At 36.9% G+C, this 23,914-nt stretch overlaps 1 protein-coding gene across 1 annotated transcript in view; it reads right to left on the reverse strand.

Moving 5' to 3' along the window:
- The window catches only part of sema5a (sema domain, seven thrombospondin repeats (type 1 and type 1-like), transmembrane domain (TM) and short cytoplasmic domain, (semaphorin) 5A), a 209,275-nt gene extending 186,582 nt beyond the window's left edge, over nt 1–22,693 (reverse strand). Inside the window, exon 1 of the mRNA XM_026938143.3 lies at nt 22,538–22,693. The gene's annotated coding sequence lies outside the window, so the exon portion shown is untranslated. The remainder of the gene's footprint in view (nt 1–22,537) is intronic.
- Nucleotides 22,694–23,914: the final 1,221 nt, after the last annotated feature.

Here is a 23,914-nt window from a genome sequence, read left to right on the forward strand (position 1 = left end):
TTTCCAAGACGTCAATTAGTAAATTTCATATGACCTGAGCTAAAGCACTGGAAAATCAGTACTCCACAATACTCGAGGGGAAGTCAATGCAGCCATTTTAGAAATGTTTCACATTATGCACTATGCAGTATGCACTATGTACCTGAATGATTGACTGTGTGACTTTAATGCTATTTTTTTTTTTCAGTAAATGGAAATGGCATCATTGAGCTGCGCCAACAACATTCACAAAAAAAAAAAAAAAAAAGCCATGTCAAAACTCCAAATGTCCACCCTAAACCTTTTGCTCCTAACTGGCAGTAGTGTTCTAGCTAAAATTGATGCTTGGCCCCTTTCCCTACATCAAGCAAGCTGTGATTGCAGAGTGCAAAAACTTCCACCGTTTGTCTCTGTGGTTCTAGGACCTCATCTTGCTGTTTCCCAGTGTAAACACAACTCACACTAAAAGTACGCAAAATATGTGATCAGAGACACAGTGCTGGAATATATCCTGCAATTCTTTTCACTTCCGACTGGATGATATTGTGAATGAGGGGCAGGGGCACTATAAAAAGCATCTGGGAAGTCCAGAAATAACACACACCACGTGCCACAACATTGTGGCCTCTCACATTCCGCCACAGTAATTGAAATGAAAAGAAAAACGAAAACAGACCAAACGGGGCTGATGGGTACAGCTGGATAAGCAAGAATTATTACACAAACAGAGAGAGAGGAAATCTCAAAAGAGCCATGGCATTCTGGACTTGAAGTAAACCAGGGACTATAGTACTGACTACATGCTTCTCCAAAGTTTTAAAGTCTAAAAAGTGCAGTGTTCATCACACTAAATCTATTTCTGTCATTCTTGTAATAATTAGCACTCTGCATGTTTTGCACCCCTAGCAAACCTAGCAACCTCAAAAAAGATACTGCTGACAGTTTAGCACGTCTGATTAATAAGACAAGCATTATACTGCAATGAGGTAAAAAATGTTTTTATTTCTTTTTTAAAAAGCTCATCAAAGACACAAGAGACCTTTTTTAATTACAAACTCACATCGCAAAGCTGGACAGTCATTTGCGTTCACTCCCTGAACAGCTCTTTATATACACACATATATATATATATATATATATATATATATATACTCCCTGAACAGCTCTTTACATATATATATTTATATATATATATATATATATATATATATATATATATATATATATATATATATATATAGAGAGAGAGAGAGAGAGAGAGAGAGAGAGAGAGAAACAAAGCCAGGTGCAAACAATATGGAGGCTTTCACTCACATGTCATTTGAGAAGGAGTGTCTTGAGACAATAACTTCTTTATTCTTCTCCTGCTTCAGTAACGTGGCCTTGAAAAGAGGTGATAGCACATCACAGCTGCCATAAATAACAGTTTAATGAGCCCCTCCACCCTCCTCTTTAATGATGATGGCATTTTTCCAGCCAGCCAGTTTCCAGGATGGCCACATGTGGCCTCCAGGTGGGCCTGAAACACACTACTCATACTATTCCTACCAGCTTGGGTCCCTAAATCAACAACTGTTTGAAGTTTCTTCATGGACGTAACATTGTGGCTGACAACAGCCTGAAACTCATTATTATTGTAAGGCTGTTAGACAGGGGCTTGTCCCAAATATTTAACTCATGTCTAGGTAGTGTAATCCAACCTCATGCATCGTTCTAAATACTAGAATTGGTTTTAACATGATTCTTTAGAGTTGCTTCTTTGTTTCTAGGCGATCACACAGTGTTATTCTCTGTGTTATTACCCATAATGCACTTTTTACTCTCTTCTTGCTAATGACCATTTTCATGTGATTTGAGATGGTGTCCATAGACACTGTGTTACAAAGAAGCATCACTAGAAAAAATAAAATTTTAACACTACTAGCAAATCAACAAATTAGGTGTTGGTTTATAGTGAAGTGACTTGTGGCCAAGTATGGTGACCCATACTCAGAATTTGTGCTCTGCATTTAACCATCCAAGCGCACACACACAGTTGTAAACACACACACCATGAACTCACGGTCATGGTATTGAAGGTGGAAGAGAGCGCTGGTCATTCACTCCCCACACCTACGATCCCTGCCAGACCCAAGACTCGAACCCACGACCTTCAGGTTCACCTTCAGGTTGTAAGGCCAACTCTCTATCCATTAGGCCACGACTGCAACCATGTTGTAAGGGACTTAGTAGTTCAGTAAACAGCTGACAGCAGATAGCTTTGGTATTTGAAATATTAAGACAATGGTGAGATTAAAGTCCGGTTTAAATGCTACTTAAATGTCAGCAATCCCTAGATTTTTAGAAGGAAGGTGCCACAGTGCTGCCCTGTGTTTTCTATTAGCTCATGTCTCTGGTTTATAAACTTACAGTGTTAAAATTTTACCTATAATTGAAAGGTAAAATGAAATTTATTACTGTATTCTGTATATACAGTGTTACAGAATGCAGTTATTACTGTATTTTATTATCGGTAATACACACCTCTGAGAGTAACACCATATGAACAATTGGCCAACACCATATGAACAAGTCTTGTGACTACAGATTGTTTTAGTATTTGGTTAATAATAATATATATATATATATATATATATATATATATATATATATATATATATATATATATATATATATATGTCAGACTTGACTACTAGCATTTGGACATATTTCTAACAGCACGTCTCTAAATCAACAACATCACTGTTTGACACAGCATTGTAGCTGACAGCAGCCTGAGACTCATTTTTATCCATAAGTGTGTGAGACAGCATCATTCCGACCAAGCAGACGTGGCAAATTGAACCCAGTTCCCAGCGCTGTACCCCTCCTTAATTACTTCCAAGGCCACTTCAGTTTACAATCACATGTAATTTTCAGTCATTGTATTCGACAGATTTGCACAATTACACTGTCTGCTTTAACAATTATGCTTATAGTGGTCCCTACAGTTAGCATATTGTGTCTTCATTTACATTGTCCCGTGTATGCCATCATCTGTTTATAATGATGTACAGTACGAGCAGACTGGCAGCCCCTTCACTTCCCATTGTCGGGCTTTTACCCCCCATAAAAGTGCACCATCTGCACAGCGGCTGTAATGAGAGTATAAGGGAGCAATTGTTCAGAAGCTGTTCACTGTGCATGCAGTTAAATATAAAACACAACAAATGCAAGCACGAGTGACAAATGTTGTGTTTATAATACAACAACTTAAAGAGCAAGCTAAATGTCAGTTGAAAAATGTGATAAACATAATATGAAATAAAAAAAACTAAATAACTAAAAACGAAATAAGACAGAAAGAAAGAAAGAAAGAAAGAAAGTAACTCTGTTCTCACTGTCGTCCCACTGAGTGTGAATTGAAGCAAAGCAGTTGAAAATCTAATTTAGTTTTAAACCTTAAAGGTCAAATGTAGCATATTTAAGTGTTTTAAAAAAAAATGAAAAACGTTTAAAAAGTAAAAAAAAAATTATAGCTGAAGATATCTCATTTTGGATAATTTTAACCGTTTTTGAATGTTAAGTTGCTCAGGTTGGAGTTAAAAAAGTGTATCTAATGTGCATATAATAATAATAATAATAATAATAATAATAATAATAATAATAATAATCCCATGCTTTATTACTGCATTACTTTATTTATTTATTTATTTATTTAGTGTTGTTGTAACACTATAATCTCTACTTTACTCTCATGCAGATACAGGTCAAAAGCTTCAGTTCAAACATCAGTATTGATACAAAATGTGATCTCAGTGACTTCAACCATGGCATGGTTGATAGTGCCAGACGCGTTTGAGTATTTCAGAAACTGCTGATCTCCTGGGATTTTCACATACAACAGTGTTTATAATTTATACAGAATGGTGCAAAAAAAAGGAATGGCACTTGTATAGGCAGAAAAGTTCTCTCTTGTTGAAGAGAGAGATCAGAGGAGAATGGTCAGACTAGTTTGAGCTGACGGGAAGGCTACAGTAACTCAAATAACCACTCATGGGCAGTGGTGGCTAAACGGTTAAGGGTCAGGGTTAATGATCAGAAGGTCAGGGGGGTTCAAGCCCCAGCACTGTCAAGCTGCTGCTGTTGGGCACTTGAGCGAGACCCTTAACCACATCTGCCGTAACATGGCTGACCCTGTGTGAAAAACTGCTTTTCATTGGCTCTGTACTCGTACTCTGCCCAATGACAATAAAGTTGAATCTAATCTAATTACAACCGTGTTGCACAAAAAAAGATTCTGAGAATGAACATGCCAACCCATAAGGCAGATGGACTAAACAGCTGAAAACCACACCAGGTTCCACTCCTGTCAGCCAAGAACTGGAATCTGAGGGTGCAGTGGCTACAGGCTCACCAATACTGGGCAGCTGAAGACTGGAACAAGACCAGGCAAGGTTTTTCCAACAACTGACACTGTTGACCTGTATGTGCATGATTTCATTCACATGGTAACACATGGTCCTGGTGTGACATGATCCTGGAAAGAACATAGTGAGACTGCCCATGCCTGCCTCATATTCTGTTGGCTCACACTTACAAGATTTGCAAACTTGCACAGTTAAAGTTCAGTTCACCTCGATGAACCTTCTGCAAATTGAAAATAACTGCTACCAGAAAGCAAATTCCTCTTTGTGTCTTGAACTGGCCTTTTGCCTCATATTTTCTTCACATTTATTCTAATTAATCTTCTACACATTATCACCTGTACTGTAGTCAGTTGGTATAAACACATTGTTTTGGACTTATATTAGCAAAGAATATAACTACATTTGACCAAATTGCATTGGTTTTTAATAACTGATGGAGTAAATGTATTTATTGGTAATGGATACTGGCTTATACCCAAGTATACCCATGTCTATTTGATATAAGACTGTATGGAATAACAAATGCCAGAAATCAAGTGGCTCATTTCTATGGTACAGAGTGATTACTCCAGACCGCCATTGTTTTCTTCACTTAACAGCCAGTGATGTTTAGCTTTCACAATTCACCGTGAGTAAAGAAATAGAGTGAGGCTCTGAAGGAAAAGGAAACCGCAGGTGTAATAATTCCTGTATAAAGCAATTCTCATCATCAACTCTACTATCAACATCTACGAACATTACTGTCAAAGTGAAAACAAGCCATGCTTCGCTTAATTAATGTTTCATCTAAAGCAAAGTCATTCATACAAAGTAGAGATTCCAAATCTCGTTATTGCTTCAACTCATTACCAAGTTCTATCAAATGGATTTGTCATTTCTATTTACACAAGAGGGTGTATTTACGATTCTTTAAAACTGTATATATAGAATCTAATTGGAAACAATATGATAGACCACATGTGCATGTAAAAGAGTGATACTGGCTTCTGCTGCATGATGAAGTATCAATGAAGAGTGTATTAGAGCAAATGGTCCATTTACTGTATTGACACGTCTATCGATCACCTCATACAGCATTACAGCTCGAACCAATCAATGCTACTTTCAGACAGGATCTAACACGTTTACTCATGCTATACAGAAGTTGATGGAAACTTATTGACAGCTAATTGGCTGTCAGTAAACACAGAATAACAGTTTACTATGTTTTCATTAATAAATCAGTTTCAAAACTCTGAGTGCTCTACCTGAGTGCAGAACAGTTTTTAATGCATGGATTAAAATGTAATAAATCTAATAAGCATAATCTTTGTTCATATAAGTCCATATAAGTCAGAAATGATCAAATATATAATGTAATGAACATTTAATATGAACAGTACATCATTTGCGGGTCTGGTGTACTGGAACAATTCATGTTGTACTGCACACTGCTTTGGGTTTTTGGTTTACTTTGAATTGTGCACCATTTCAACACACAGCCTGTTTGTTAGGAACATAGGACATGTTTCCATCAGATATATGCCACTATAATGGTTCTAAAACAATAGATCTAATAGTGTGTGAACAGGACATTCAGAAAGATAGACAGTCAGTGTGAATTTCTGGTAGCGTACTATTTTGGGTCCTAGTGTAAATAGCTGAAAAAATCCCTCATGTTTTTAAAAAAAGCTAAGACACAGCAGGTGAAATATTTTCGTTTGGTCCAGCACCCAACTGTCTCTCCAAAACCACTATTAAATAAATACTGACAGAATAAGTGTTAGCATTGTTGGATTTCTGTGTTTGGAGTTATTTTTAGCTCCATGAACCAGACTGTCTCACAACCACTTTTAGTTTGGCAAGGAAAAGCAGCAGGAAATTAGCAAAGCAGCACTCCTCCTACGCTATTTATCCAACCACAGCATGACAGTGAGAGACAAAGAGATCTCATCCAGCCTGTGGGTAAAATTACAATCATGGAGAGGTTGATATTCTGCTGAGGCACTACTGTGCTGACACATGCACACTCCTAACAAACAATGGTAATTGTTGTTGACTAACAGCTGATATTAGGTCAGTTATTAAACTCCTTTTATTCAATCTACTGCGTTCAGACAAACACACCATTTGGGACTTGGGACTCTTGGTAGTTAACTGTGTAATTAAGGCAAGACACTGGAGTTGAAAGGGGTATTATTTTTTAGATAATAGATATCACAATCTATCTTTGCCAGCTGAGAATATTCATAAAAGTTTTTTTTTCAAAGATTTACATTTCTTTATGCAAATGAGGCTTTGGCTAATTAAATATGCATGCATTTGCATATTCATAAAACCAAAAACCTTGTCTTTTGTCTTTTAGAATTAAAATAATTATTTCTTCAATAATTATTGAAGACACTCATAAAATGTTTTACGGAAAACTTTGTTGGAATAGTATTTTTTTGTTTTTATTTTTGAAATTTAATCAAGAAAACATGCACTGTTATAAAAAAATACAATCTTTCAGTATAAAACTAAATGCAAATCCACCTACATTTTGTGAAGAATACTTCTAAATAGGGATAGGAATAAACATGTACATTTTCATGAATGCAAGTCATCAAGAAAGTGAGATTTTTTTATACTGAATATAGAAAAAGAATACAATTTTAAGCATAGTTTTTAAAATACAGTGTGATTTCATGTGTTTCCACTCTAGTTAGTGTGATTTATAAGGTTTATAAAGGAATTGAATATGCATATCATAATGACACATGCATTGCCTTTTATATCATGAAAGGTGATTGTGCAAAGTGGACGGAGCTTGAAGTCGTCAGGTTTCATAATGTGGTGGTCAAAAACAGAGTACAAAAGAAGTGAAATAAACATTATTTTTATTGCTACAGTCTAAAAGAAGACACGTCATAAAGGCGATTTATCCAGTTTAGCGTTATATTTAATCTTGTGAAATGTCCCGTTCCTATTGTTTATATTATAGCAGCTATAAAGAGTCTTCCCTCACCAGCATCTCTGCTTACCGGAATTTTTCTTAAAGGTATTAAAAACATAGCTTGTCATGTTACTGAGAAATTAGAAAGCGGCAGTTTCCACTGGCAGAAAACCTGGAGACTCCTTCCATAAATGTTAAATAAGCGTCTCTTTACAGAACACATGGAGTGATAATGTATTAGAATGAGAGCATTAATATAAAATATTAATATAAACCTGAAATTTGCCTTGTAGCCAGCACTATTGTCAGAGCTGCTGTTATAACACATGAACGCCTTCTGTCTCATCGGAATCGAGAATTCAGCATCGCTGTGGTATAAGAAAAGTTACTAGCAGGTTATATGAGGAATGTTCTATACAGTAGAAGCAATGAATAACTTCCTAGTAAACCTTCTGAGTCCATTTTAATTTGGACACACCTATACGAAATAGGCATGGGCAATTAAAATACTCTTGTCATGACATCCTTCCTCAGGGTGAAAAGCAGCACTTCCTGTCTCAACTTTGTGACTTCCTATCTTTCAACAACGGCTTTCTGTCATGCACTTTTCCTGGAAACTTATCACGCTGGAAAAATAAACTTTAGGCTTTTAAATATAAATGGCGTCCACCTCTGTGGAAGATAATCCACCATCAATCTTCAGTGCAGCTCGGATAAGCTATTATGCATTTGTGAGGAATTAGTCAACATGTTTTAAGTGCATCAGATGAAGAATCGATGTCTGATCACATGGTTGTGATTTTCATATCAGCGCTTTGAGAGGGAGGATATTAGACGGCTTTGTATCGATTAGTGAGAGCTCTCGCTCTCATCCGAACCTATGACATCCTCCTACAGTCTAATGGCCTGGAGGATGAAACTGCCTCATGTGCAGATATCACTTTCACTGATGTTATTTAACCCTGTATGTTCTGTGCAAAATGTAATTTTACTACAGGTGGAAAGATTATTTCTCAATTATTGTTCCAACATTAAACTTTACGTGATTGGTGCAATTTTTCTATTGAATCTGAGACCATTTTTTTTTGCATTTTCAATATGAGATCAATATTAGAGCTATAAGAATAGGCTAGTCATGCAATCCAGACTTCCAGCTTCTGTAAAATGCCTGGTATGTTTTGTCAAAAACCACCTATTTTCACTGAAAGATACCATCTGACTGACATAGCAGACAACCAATCACAGACATTTTCTTGTGCTCGGTCATACCCTAGGGAGCTAATTATGCTAATTAGAAAATGATATATTTACCTGATAGATCATATTACAGTCTACTTGAATTCACTCTTGGTGTTCTAGTTAAACAAACAGTAGCTAATAAATATGATAGCTACAGGACAAGGAGTTAACTACATTTTTAAACAAGTCAACAATTCTGTGCAGTTGTTTCTGTCCAATTTTTTTAAAGCTTTGCTACGCTTTCAACTACTGAACATAATCGGGAATAGCCTTCATTCAGAATTAGCCTGTATATGTGATGTCTTCAAATTTGGCTAAGAAAAAAAGAAATGTAAAAGATAGTTAAGGCAGGTAACTTTAAAGAACAGTGTTGATTCTGCATTTTTTTCACTCTGGGAACTATTGCATACAACAGAGCACTACTATTCTTTCTTATTCATTGTGATCGATGACCTGCAATGGTGGCTTTGTACCACATGCACTCGCTTGTTCAACTGAAGCACAGCAAAGCAGCAACTCCGGAAGAAAAAAGGGAGAAACAATGTTGGAAAGCTGTGAGTGAATTTTAAAATGACCCAAACAGTCGCATATAGAGAGAAGCAACATTTTATTCCTAACCAAATGTTTAATATTATGTACTGAATACTAAATTCTTAATTTCTAAACAAACTAATAACAACTAATTTTTTTTAAAATGAGTGAATAAGGCTTGAGAGTCATGGCTGCATGCACATCCTTGCTCAAAACTCACCACTGACGCATTACACGTATGTGTTTATCAGGACCCCCTTTTTTCATTTTTTTCATTCTTTTTCATTGGCACAACATATTACTTACAGCTGTTAGCGTTGCTGGTTTTCCTTTAACTTTGGCAGGACACTCTGCATACTTGGCACTCTGATATGATTTAAGTTTTATACTAAACAGCAGTATTTTTAGTTAGGATTTTGGCTATTGAAACACAAATGTGCAGTAAGTCAGTGATTCCAAATGCACACGTTAAACAATTCATAAGGACAATGTAGCTAAATATATTGATCCTTAGAAAATTGATCAAAGAAACGTGAAAAGCGTGATTTCTATTTCATCAAAAATCCTGCAGATAATAGTTTGTATTCACAGTATATATAGTATATGTGTGTGTGTGTGTGTGTGTGCACTGTATATTGCACAAATGATTACATCGTGATTACATAATGATTACATATACCTATTCCGCCTCCATTTCCGACAGGCTTGTTTATATTGATCATCACTGGCATGAAGACAAGATATTTTGGGGATTTTAAAAATAAATATTACATCTGTATTTATAGTAAATCTAAACCGATGGCCTGGGGCAAAGAGACAGAATGTTGCTAAGTAGTGAACGCTACAGGATAGTTGAGCCAGGGTCTTAGCTATACTGAGCTCCCATATGAGTCTATTTCATATGTGACAGGACAAAAAGAAGAACAAGTGTTCATCTGTCCTCTTCTGTCACTTTGCGGTCGACTTTTGGTCTAGTGAGCATTTCACCCGTCATCTGAGCCACTGAAACATAACAAAAACCCAAATATCGAGTCGAGACTCAGAGTTTAACAGGGTGTTTCAATTTCACAAAGGGAAAAAAAGGATCAATGTACCAGGAGGAAGGCAATAGTTATGAATCACCTCATGAGTCACTGACATTTTACCGAGGGCGGAAATCTTGATGGCATTTAATGTCAGACGGCGAGTAGAATAAAGCAGGTTCCATTATCATAATTCTTGAAAAGGTGACAAATAAGGCATTCCTGAATTTCAAATACAGTGTAGAGAGTTGGAAATGAAAATAGCTGATGTGGGAAATAAAAGAAAGAACCTCCAGAGACTGAAGTGAATAATATTATGGGGCAAGAAAAGAGCATGAATAACAGATATTAAAAGGAAGGCTTATAGAATGCTATATCCGGTGTTATGTTTAGTCTACAAAAATAGCATTAAAAACACTAGAATTTATATCTAGCTAGTTATTTACAATGGCCATGCACCACTCAGGAGCCCCAAACATATGTGTTTATATCAAAAATCTTACATCTAACTCCCCCAAGCCATCCAACGTTACATAGGAACAAGAAACTTATTAAGAAAAAAGGAATCTTGTTAAGAAACAATGCAATTGCCAGAAAACATACAATCCATACTAACAAGACTTTTTAACAGCCATTATTTTATTTTCAAATGTTCTTGCGCCTGTGATCATCCAACTGATTTACAATTTTAACACGCATGTCGTGTACATGTCATTAAATAAAGCTAGCACATAGCTGAAAATGAGCATTTTTATCTGTAACACGGAGCTAAAGATCATATTCCTTTATTCCTGTGTCCTCTGTCAGACCGCAGCTGAGTGGGTGCAGCACTATTTCTTATGCTAACCGCTAATGAGCCAATTATCAAGCAAGAAAAGGGCTAGCTAATGAATAGGCTACAAAAGTGCAAATTGGTAAACCATCCCAAAATACATCCATGATTTTTTTTGTCTTAATGATGTTACTTGTTATAATTACTTATAGAGACACAGCTTCTCTTTTTTGAATTAGTAAGAAATCTTATTTGAGAAACAGCACCAAAGTGTATTAGTTTCTGAAAGTTCTTGGTTTACTCAGACTTTTGGGCTCTGCTGTCTCTTTATGGAGCTGTGAAGTTGCTTGATCGCCATCTTTACTGGTCACTGTGGAGACATTTAATTGGTAGAAAGGTGGAGAACATTGGGCCTAGACATTCAGGACAGTCAGAAAAACACTCTAGCATAAATGTGTACTCCAAAGAATGAATAAAATATTAAACTGAAAAGATATTTTATAGCAAAAATTATTTAAAAGGAATGTCCAATGTGTCTTTTTACATGACTTTTAAATTGTATTCATTCACTGAGTGAATAAATGCTGATATTTTTACTAATGCATGGCAGGAATGTTGTACTTATGCACCCAGTCAGTCAGGTTTAAGGTTAAGGTCAAGGTGTGGATATCTTTCTGTAAAGTTAAACAATTTTAACAATGTTAACTTCTTAAAACTGAGTTGTTAGAAGTTGTTGATTAATTTTCTGTAACAGCAGCTGTAATTCAAATGATGCTCGTTCTAATGCTTTCTAATTTTCTAAAAATCTAATGACTTTTAATTCACAGAGATGTGTATGGTGTACACTTCATATAGTCTAAGCCAGGGCTACTCAATAGGCAGACTCTGGTGCGGATTCGGACCGAAGGCCAGTCCAATCCGGACTGAGATCTAAATCTTTGTGCTAGTTATCTGACACCTGGCTAAGTGATTGTGTAAGCATATGTGTAGAAAAGTTTGGTGTGAACGGCCCTTTAAACTAGTGTGTTAAATGTCTGGAACAGAATCATGCGAACAAGCAAAAAGATAGGCAGCACTTTAGTGCTTTCGCTCCCCTTCTATTCTTAACTGTTGTCATGTGACAACAACATCCAATCAGAGCAGCGTAACGGCATCACTATGACAATACTGTATTTCCACACTCTCCGGTCCTAACATAACAACCATACAACGTTTGACATTTGTCAGGTAGCTAATTTGTTTTGGCGACTGGCATTAGCAAATTAGGAAATGTCGGAAGAGCTACGGAAACAGCCTGTTCCAAATTGTCAGATCCGAAGAAAAGGAAGGTTGACGGTGAAAAGCGTGTGTTTAAAGGTGACTGGACAGACAAGTATGCATTTATTCTCCCTAACAGAAGCACCAAACCTATGTGCTTATTTTGCAACGAGACAGTGGCGATTGTTAAAAGTGGTAATATTAAGCGCCACTATGAAACAAAGCACATGCATTTTGAGCAACATTACCCACAGAATACAGAAGTGAGAACCAAAAAACTTAAGTCTTACATCACTGTCTCCGCCTGGAAACAAAACACCTTTAGTTTAAAGACTTGGTAAAAAAAAACAAAAGGTGTCACTGTTCACATTAAGACAAAACACTTTTTGTATGTAGTTCCTCAGAACATTTTGGAGTTTTTATTCTTTACATAGTTATATGTGGAAAAGTGGTAAGTGCACCACAAAAATTTCGGTTTGAGTACCCCTGGTCTAAGCCTAATAATAAACAGATTAAAACCATGTTGTTATTCACCAAAGACAAATGTATAATTGTTGGTATTCTGTATAGTGATGGAGAGAGTTTATTTAGCATTTTCGGAAGGAGTCTCCAGTGTCAGCGCTTTTTAACAGTCAGAGGTAAAGCTGTAACTCAGAGTTTTCCACCACTGGAAAGTCTTCAGGACAGAGGACATTGCATTTTGTGGTTTCTTGGTAACATGATGTGATTATTGTCTTTTTAACTTCAGGAGAATGTGAAGGAATGACTGTTTATAGCTGCTATAATGTAAGTGATAACTTGTTTCACGGATGTTGCACAACATTCAATGTAATTATAAATGGATTAAAAGTACAGCATGCATTTCTTTAATAAATAGAAATTTCAGAAATAAAACAGTTGGGATGTGCTGTTATAATACAATAATCAACTTCAGGGTGTAATTCCACCTCAGGCTTCATGTTGGATCGCATCACACCTCCCTGTTGTTGATTATTCTCCTATAACAGTATGCCCTGTGATTTTTTTTATTCCTTGTATTATTACATTTAATTCATAACATAAATGATCCTGTCTTTTAAATACAGTACAGGAATTGTTTGTTTCTAAGTATGTGTGTGTTTGTGTGTGTGTGTGTGTGTGTGTGTGTGTGTGTGCACATGTGTTCCTGAATGTGATTTTGCTTCTATTTCAGGCTGAGACAGAGATGATGAGATACAGTAAGCCTGAGACTCCCATAGCTATCACATAGAGAAAACTAAACTTTACACTTCATCCCTCACTCTTTCTGTCCCATAAGAAAGAAAGAAAGAAAGAAAGAAAGAAAGAAAGAAGTGACAGAAGCAAAAGAACCAAATCTTTCTCCCTCTTACTCTGTATTTAAAAAAATTAACAATTTGTCAATTCCCTTCTCTCTCTCTCTCTCTCTCTCTCAGTTCAATTCGACAAGCCAAAGCACTATAGGAAAGAGAAGAACTGTTATTAATAAACATATTAGTATATGTACAGAAACATGGAGATGAGAATAGAAACTAAGCGTTAATACAAATAATGGCAATTTTAAAGAAGTAAAATAAAAATAAATAAATAAATACGGAAGACAAACAGGGCTCTCTCTGTCTGTCTCTCTCTCTCTCTGTCTCTCTCTCTCTCTCTCTCTCTCTCTCTCTCTGTGTGCATGCGTGTGTGTGTGTGTGTTTGGATGGGTTACTCACTGTCCCTCAGGTTGTGGTAGGCAGATATGTACTATCCTGCTAAAATGCAGCTTTCCTCTCTCTCTCTCTCTCTCTCTCTCTCTCCCCTGTCTGTCTGTACATGTCTCCATCTCTCATCCATCTCAATCTGTCTCTATTTCATAACCGTCAGTTTGTCCACTTCTCTTTTTCCTCTTTGTCTGTCCATACATTCCTTTCTTCCTCTATTTTCTCATTTCTACCTGCCTTCTTCCATCTCTGTCTTTTATTTCTTTCTGTCTCACCTTCTATTTCTCTCCCTGCCATCTTCATCCGTCCACCTCTGGCTCCTTGTCTCAGCCTCTGACTCTCTCTCTGATCATCTCTCTCTGTATTTTCTGTCAGCCTGTCTACATCACTCTCATTCATCCGTCTTTCTTCCTCTCTCCCTGTGTCATTTTGTCTCACTCTCTCTCTCTTTCTGCTCATGTCACTCTCACTGCCTGTCTGTCTGTTTTTCCTTTCTCCATCTCTTTCTGTCTCTCTCCTGACCAGTGTTTCGTCTGTCTCTCCACCGTAAACAGGAATCTCATTAAAGCAGCCTGAATAAACTCATAGCAGCTCTGATGGGTGAGGCGGACGAGACCTCTATTAGCGGTGGAGAAAAGTCCCTCCTTATTTAACTCGCTATCACTCTGCCTGTTTGATAACACCACTGTGGACACACACACACACACACACACACACACACACACACTCAGGGGGATTTGTTAACAACATTTCACAAACATTTCCTTAGAGGATTCTGATGGGTGGGAATTGGAGTTTTTAGGTTTTGGTGTTACAGTAAACACAGTGAAGATACAAACCAAACGTTGCATTAACATGCAGGACAACAACAACAACACACAAACACACACAACCAATTAAATTAAACACATGTACACAACATGCACAATATTGTTTTCATGTCGTCACTATGTCGTGGCCATTCTCTTAAAACCCACAAAACTCCTGCTCGCTAGATGTTTTGCTGTTTTTTAGCACAATTCTGTGTAAACTCTAGAGACTGTTGTGTGTGAAAAACCCAGCAGATCAACAGTTTCTGAAATACTTAAACCAGCTTGTCTGGCACCAACAACCATGCCACAATAAAAGTCACTGACAACCTCTCTTTACATTTGTTCCTAGCCAGAAATAATTTTACGTTTGGTTTTAGTGAAAATTCATTTTAATTTTCATTAAGACCAGATGTAAAATTAAAATGTACGACCAAAGCTTATGACCAAGTTAGGTTATAAACACAGAGTACTGGGAATTTATCCAATTCTTGAATCCAATCCAAATCTTTTTAACCCAAACTAATAGCTTATGCTGTTTATGATGTTAATTATGATATTGTGATATAATTAATAAAACATAACAGGGTGTAATGTTATAGTAAAACAATCAATAATGTTACCACGTAGACCTTTATTATTTTCCAATAACAGCACGTCCTGAATTCTTTTATACCTCTTATACAACAACAAATTGCCAACGATTGCAATTTTTTAGTCGATTAAAGAACAATACTATTTATCCACTTATAGTTACATTTAATGGTGTTGAAAATCCATGAGATAGCTTTACCTCTTCAAATTTTCTTTAAAAATACAAACGTGGAGCATCCCAGTAAAATAGTTAATAAAAATAGTTTAATAATAGTTATATTAAATAATTAAAATACCTGTGATTTGCCTTGCAGCCAGCACTATTGTCAAAGTTAGTGTCATGGAAAATTAATCAACTCCTACTGACCAATCAGTAATCAACTCCTCCTGAGCAATCAGAAGATTTAAGCCTAATGTTTTCCCAATAAAAAAGGCAAAAGCAACCAGTGGTAAATGGTACAAATATGCACAACATGCTTTTCGTACTGCTAAATAATGCAGTATAGGAAAAATATGTCAAGCAAGCTTACACACACTGACACACACACACTGCAGCAGCTCACCTTGTTTCCAAATCTTTCTTGTCAACATTTAATGATATAATCTTCCTCAGTCACTATAGCAACATTGCTGAACCTTTGCAAGCAGCAAAGTGATTATAAAGCTTCACTTTATACATTTTCTTTCCTCCACTTCCAATTGTGTCCCTGGAAACTTCACATTTTTCATGGAAGGTCTGAGTTTAGTCATGGCAATGTGTCTGTTCCAGATCAATGTCACACAGAGAGAGAATCCGTTCATGACTCTTTCACACAACGTTCTACCCCACTGACCATTGACCACTGATTTCATCTCAATGGTAACATGACTATCTGATGTTACTGATATTACTGTAAAAAAATACTTGAATGATCATTTTGAACGTCAGGAGAATAAGCTTATTTTACCGTATCTTAGCTTTTCTGAGATATTCTCAATATCGAGGATTCTCGAATCTGATTGGTTAGAAAGTGTTGATTAATTTTCTATAACAGCAGCCCTGTAATTCAAACAGTATGTTTATATTAATGTGTTCTTTCTAATATTTCAACTTTTCTATATTAACAACTAATTTACAAGGACGTGTATAGCGGACGCTCCACATAATCTAAGTTTAATAAATCTGAGGCTGTTCTGCTTTCTGTAAGGAGACATTTATTTAACATTTATTTGAGGAGTCTCGTGTGTCAGCACTTTGTTTTCTGCCACAGGAGGCTTCAGATCAGAGGACTTTGTGCTTTCTTTGTTGTTTTTTTTTTATCGTATTAACTTCAGGCGACAGAAAAAGAAAGGCTGGTGAGGGAACGACTGTTTATAGCTGCTATAATGAAAGTGATAACAGGAAATGTTATCATGTTCCACAACAATAAATGTAACTATAAATGGATACATGTACAAGCTGCCATTCTTTAATTCATAGACAATTGTAATCATTGGCATCTTGCTGTGGTATACGAGTAATAAAACACTTCAGGACATGCTCTTATTGGAAAACAACAACTTCAAGTGGTAACTGCCTGAAGCGATCACCCCACCCAGTTGTTTATTGTTTTTCTATAGCAGCATGCGCCATCATGTTTTATTGCTTACAGTCTTAAATGTATTAAAAAGTCACGGGGTGACATCCCAAGACTAAGAGTTTAAGTCCCAGTGGTACTGCAGCTCTGTCTGTGAAAGAAGAGTAGTTGTGCTCTCTCTCTTGATGGGAAGGACGGCCTTTCCCATTCCCCTGTTGATCAGATCAATGCCAGATGACAACAGGTGTTTATCAAATGAACAAAACAGAGCAGTTAGTACTCTCCTTTGAACGAAGGCTGCAGCAGTTTAAAAAGGCACAGTGGCTTCACATGTATTCAAGGAAGAGGCCACCACATGGGAATGATGAAATTATGCTAAAATATCCTAAAATATCCTAAAATATCATTGTGCCTCAGAAACATCAATGTCATTCTGTCAAAATGACCTGTTAATCATTGTTTTTGTTATTATTTTATAAAGTGTCTCTAAATAGATAATGCTAACAAAGTTATTGATAATGCATTTAGCTATGCTGACTAAAATAGGACCCTGTATCATAGCTGAATCCAAATGATTGTAGAGAATTTCTATTTTTAAAGTCCATCAAAAGATACTTCTGAAACAGTCTCAGCTCAGAGCCCTGAGGAATCTCAGCAGCTCATATGCAGCGGTTACATTAAACGCGTCACATTTACTACTTTCTGTGTCTATATTCTGCTTTGAATGTAATAAATATATTGGATGTCATGTTGGACGCTCTGATAGTTCACATCGATTTCTTTTAAGTCTTACACAGCCTTATTAGGCAAAACAAATGGCTGCGTTTTGTTGAGCTTGACTAATTAGGTACATAAGTAATAATAGTAAAATAGAAGGGCAGTGGTAGCTCGGTGGTTAAGATGGTGGACGAATGATCGGAAGGTCATGAGTTCAATCCTCAGCACCACCAAGCTGCCACAGCTGGGCCCTTGAGCAAGGCCCTTAACCCTCAACTGCTCAGCTGTATAAAATAAGATAAATGTAAGTCTCTCTGGATAAGGGTGTCTGCCAAATGCCATAAATGTAAATAATAGTAGTAAAATAGTAGTAAAATCTCCAGGAAAGGAAACAGCATTAAAAAAAAGCAAAGGGCATAGTTTACTAATATAGACATCATTATGACCATTTAGCTTGATTCACTCAATAATTATTCAACAGGACACAATCCAAACCAATAACCACAATCTATACCATACTCAATCAGGGGAGCTTTTAGAGGAAGTATAGTACAACAGCATAATAAATGCATAGACCTACACTGCATGTCTTTATGAATAATTCAACCCACAAGGTTGTAATGGCTGTGAATAGAAAATCTACACACTTCAATAAACTTCAATATTATTGTAGAGATTTTATGGAGTTTAGGATTACGCACGCGTTGAAAAAGTGGAAGAAGATTAAAAGAGAAGAAAAACAATGGAATTCCAACAGCTCATTCAGAATTCAGCATTCTTCTGTGTTTTTTTATTCTTTCGTCCTTCGTGACTTCAACAACTGCGTCTCCGCAAGGACCTAAAATAACAGAACCATCTGGATAAGGGTCACTTTCCGGCGCAGTCTCAGCAGAGGTAATTATACATGTGCTCTATAGAGAGTTTGGAGTTAAAGTTAGAATTAGGAATGTGAGCAGCTTTAAAGCAAAAACAGTCTTGCTCTGTTAAAGCACTGAAGCAAACTCGGACAAAAAAAATATTTTTTAGTATGCACAAATCTGAAGAAAACTCAGAAATGCTTTCCATGAAGCCTGCACTGAAGTCATTACAACTTTCCTTAATATTGTAGATATTTTGGTCACACCGCCAGGTGAACTTTTTTATTAAAAACTCCTATAAAGCATCATAAATCTGTCAATAAATGGCTATCATTAATTTCCTTGCTATCATTAATTCCATGCCTACAGGGGAGGGCATGATCAGGAGTATTAATCACTCATTCCTGCTCACTGTTAGTCAATTCTGAAAAAGGAAATTACAAATACAGTAATTAAGGCACTTAAAAAATCATACGTCTTAATTAGTCATTGATGAATAAATTATAATACTGTATTTGAATTTTAATATGAATAACAGAATGTTGATGAGGTTTTAAAGAAATTATTTGATGAAATCTTTGGTGTGCAAATTTGTTTCTTTAGATTTGCACTGGAGGTTAATTTAATGTAATCTCATCAATAATCTCATTTTTATTTAAAGGGCAAAACAGACACAATGGAACTATAATATTAATATCTAACTATAACGGCTGTAATTTCATACGACAGCCGTTACTTCCGTAATTGTTTGGTACAATTCCACCTTCATGTTTTAATATGAGATTACATAGCATAAGAAGTAGATATACTGTAGGATTTGGGTGTGTGTTTATGGAACAGATTTAAAAATGTTTTCACTGCTCAGGTAAAGGGAAAATTGTGGTAAAGGGAACACTGTCAGTTTAATTTTTCACCAAATCTTTGCTTTAAATTTACACTGCTTTAAGTTTATAATACTTCATCGTTTGAAGCACTCAGTGATGACCTTATAAATATTCATAATGCTTCATTTTATAATGCTTATTAATATTAAAGGTGCTTTTATCCGTTAGAATAACAGTGCAGGCACCAAAGGAACTGGTGATAAACAACTGAGATATGTTTGTCAGTTTGAGCTTTATGAGGAATTGTTAAACCTTATAATAAGCTGTCTCACATTACTGTTAATTAACCAAAAATACTGATAAAGCCTCACAGTGCTAAAGCTTTATGTGTACGGGCCTTAGACCAGGGCAATATAAGAGTATTATATCAATATCGTGACTCCACTGTGACTCACAGTAACAAGCAGATGGCTAGCCGGTAGTCGAAAGTACCAGATTTTGTACCAGATGTTGAATATCAAAATTTTATTCATTTCATTCATTCATCATCAGTAGCCATTTTATCCTGGTCAGGGTTGATGTGGATCTGGAGATTTTCCCAGAAACACAGGGCATGAGATGGGGAATACACTACGCACGCACACATTTACACACTCATTCACACCCAGGGGAGTTGCCGGGCATGTTTTTGTGAGATGGGAGGAAACCAGAGAACCCAGAGGAAACCAAAATGGCCAACATACAAAACTCAATACAGACAGTAAGCTGAGCTCAGGATCAAATCATGGACGCTGGAGCAGTGAGTCACCAATGCTGCTTACTGCACTAACAGCACTGAGCCACTCATAATTTATTTGAATATATACTGAATCAATTTTTATGGCTTTTTAAACGAGGCACTAGGTGTAACTGACATTGACAAGGATTTTTCTAGCACTTAGTAAACCCCCAAACCACGATACACATCATATATCATGAAATTTCCTTCAAATGCTTTTTGCCAAAAACGCCTACCTCTAACAGGCTTCACAGAAGGTTTTACTCAATGCCGGATATTAATATTCATAGGGATATGATGTGTTCACAGTCATAACCAACTCTGTTTATTGCTTATTTAAAGGCACTTCCCATTTTGTCCAACATGCTGTGAGACTCATTTGGTTTTCCACTGAGCGTATTGTATGTGTGTCTTTGTGTGAAGACGGGTTCTCTGATGCTATTACACTTAATGACCTGCCAAACCATGTTGTGTTAACCAAGACTGAAAGCAGCATGCAAATCACAGATATGACACTGCTGGAAAATAATAACAATAATAATCTCACCAAGTTTAGCAATATGCTCACTGTTTATAAAGCATGCTGAGAAACTGGTACGTGACTTCAGGATTATTGTAATGCAGTGCAGCCTGGAAGCTCCAGTGTGTCAAAAGGAGATGCTTATCAAAGAAATCTGATCATATTTAACCTGTTTCATCCAAAAGCATGTTGTTGACCTATAAAGCAGATCAAGGTTTAGTGCTCTAATATTTATGCAAACGTGACCTTCTATAAGTGTTGATCTTGTTTATTAAGGGCTATGGATGAAGATCTGTTAGTGCCAGGAGATAAAAACTCTACAGCAGAAAATAATAGAACAATCCATCGATTATTGCTTGTAATTCAGCGACTACAATGATTTCAAATCCCAGATATCTTAATCATCCAATTTTTAAAGCGTTAATTGTATTTTATTTTTTATACAGGCTATTTTGGCGGTATTGTGGTGGTGTTGTCACTTGACACATCTGGGACGCGTGGTTTGATCCCGGTTCGTTGTTCGAGTTTCCCTGCATGTTCTCCTGGTGTTCACTTGAGTTTCTTTCAGGTTCTTCGGTTTTCTCCCACCTCCCAAAATCATGCATGTAGATGGATTAGTTACTCATGCCCGGTGTTCCTGAGATAGTCTCCGGATCCACCTTGACCCTGTCCAGGATAAAGCACTTACTGAAGATGAATGGATGAATGAATATTTACTTTATTTTGTACCACTCATAGTTTTTCCTACTAATTTTACTCTGTTTATTTGCTCCTGTATATGAAGGCTGCTTTTTTCATGGACTAAATACACAAAATGCTGATGAGATGAGCTGAGATAAACATTTAGTTTGCAGTAATCCTGCAAAACTTGTCTTGTTAGGCATTACTTAGAGCCGATGTTTATTTCAGCATGAAACTGAGTGCAATCCCTGTATTTCCCAAATCTCTCGCACTTCAAAATGACAGATTCGGAACTGAGCAGGAGGAGGGATCATATCCAGCGAAGAAATAAACAAACAAATCCCAAGTGCTTGCACTTGCATTAAAAGAGACTCAGTGAATTCTGAATGCATCATTTAGCAAATCAGAACAAACCGACTGCAGGATCCAGCAATGCACCACTCAGACAAATAAATGAAATTATAATATCAGTAGGTTGAATGTACATAGTGCACTTCTTAATCCCAGACAACAACAACAGTCATCTCACTTCATCCTCGTGCACAGCAATGAGAAGAAAACCAGGCTGAATAAGAAAGCAACCTGATGAACGTGCATTGTAAGGTGATATCAATATCGCACAGTGTAGTAGAGGATGGATTATGTCTTAGATTAGATATGCAGCAGAATTAAAAACAATAAAACCTGCTTCAGACAGGAGATAAAGTCTGCAGCAGCGCCACCATGTGGTCCATGTGCTCAACCAACCAGCCAGGAAATCTCTGATGGGAGAAAATCTGGACAATCTTATCACTGAGTTTCATATGCATGGGGTATTCATTTGCAAGAAATGATAATAGTATTAATATTAAAGCAAAAGTTGTAAAAAAAAAAAAAAAAAAGTTTAGTGAGCTGGAGACTATAAAGACAGCACAAATGCGCCATGGAACGCGCGCGCGCTCTCAGCACTGCACGGTTTCGCACCATGGAAATCGTATAAAAAGTTACAGATGGATGAGATTAGGGTTCAGGAGTGTTAAGGGGTCTTGCTGTGTGTTCAGTACGTTGGCATTCCTCCTACTTGCACTTGATCAGCTTTCAAAAGTCATGTAAGTATCTGGAAAAAAAACAGCAACACCAACAACTTTGCGCACAAGGAAAGCAGCCCGATTTTTCTTCCTCCTTCAATAATTCACTCCATAAAGTCTGTATTCTCGCTTCCTGTCAGAAGAACAGTGAGACTGAGTGCAGGACTTTGGAGGCGCAGTCGGAAAAGCCGCCGCAGGTAAAGAGAGAGCTAGATAGAGAAAGAGATAGAGAAAGAGAGATAGAGAGAGATAGACAGAGAGACGCGGCGATAAAGATGGACATAAAACAGCGGGACACTCGGGACACTTACCGACAGAACACCGGAGGAAAGAGGGATCATCTAGAGCAGAGGAAGAAGAAGCTGAGAGGAGAGAGGGAAGCGGCTCAGGGCTGCAGTAATCCTGATAGAGGAGTGTGAGAGTGTGATCCGAGTGGCACAGGAGTCACTGAGAGAGTGAACACACACACACACACTCACACTGAGGAGAGAGAGAGAGAGAGAGAGAGAGAGAGAGAGAGCAAGGAGAAAAGATGAGAGAGTGAGAATGGAAAGAAGCATACTCTCACACTCAGAAAAAAAAGAGCTCGTAGGATCTTTAGAGGTTCTTAGGTTCCTACACAGGTTCTATTTGGAACTGTTTCTGAAAGAGATTGTAAGGTTCTATAGAGAACCTTTTAAAGCTCCAGAGAGAGAGAGAGAGAGAGAGAGAGAGAGAACCACTGAGGCTTCTAGATTTAGGTATGGAGGAGATTAAAAAGAGACAGAACAGAGGAAGGAGAATAAAGAGAGTTATAGATAAACACAAAAGAACAAGAAGAAGAAGAAAGAGGTGGGGGGGGAGAGGAGATGAAAGCAGAAGAAGAAGAAGAAGAGTCACGAGTAAGCATTAGAGAAGAGGAAATAAAGGGAAAAGATGTGATATAGAGTGATAGATGGTGATCCACAGGAAAAGGTATGGAGAGAACAGAGCAGGAGTGAGAAAAGACGAGCAGAACGAAAGAGAAAATGTATATTGAAAATGTTTGGATAGTTAAGGGCTCTTGGGTTCCTAAAGGGCTTCTACTTGGAACCTTTTCTGACAGAGAAAAGCCTCAGTTCCTCTGTCTACAGTTCTACAAAGAACCTTTATGGGTTCAAACTGAAGAACCAGTTTTTTGCTTGGAGTGTAGAGGAAAACAAAAAGAGAGAAAATGAGAAAGTTGGTGAGAAAGGGAGGAAGAAGAATAAAAAGACTTATACAGGGGAAAAAAGAGAGTGAGAGACAAAAAAGAAGAAAATTACAGAGGGGGAGAGAGTGGATGTAAATAGAGGAATGAGAAGAAAGGAGTGTGAGAGAGTAAGAGTAAGCGTTAGAGAAAAAGAAATAAAGGAAAAAGGAGTAATAGATGAGATAGAGAACAAAACATATGGGAAAATAAATCTAGAGAGAGAATAGAATAGAACAGGAGGGAGAAAAGAAGAGACAGAGAGAAGGGAAGAAAGTATAGTTTGGGTAGTTAAAGGTTCTTGAGTTCATAAAGGGTTTTTTTTCCCCTCAATTTCTCGTTCTTTATTCCGCTCTACACTCGAAGGAGAAAAAGAAAAAGAACAAAGAAAGTTATAGAGAAATGCCAGGTGGAGAGACAAAAAGAAGAAAATGACAGAGTAGGAGAAAAAGAAGAAAGAGAGTAAGGGAGGAGGGGAGTG

Source organism: Pangasianodon hypophthalmus, chromosome 22 (genome assembly GCF_027358585.1).
Source record: "Pangasianodon hypophthalmus isolate fPanHyp1 chromosome 22, fPanHyp1.pri, whole genome shotgun sequence".
Lineage (NCBI taxonomy): Eukaryota > Metazoa > Chordata > Actinopteri > Siluriformes > Pangasiidae > Pangasianodon > Pangasianodon hypophthalmus.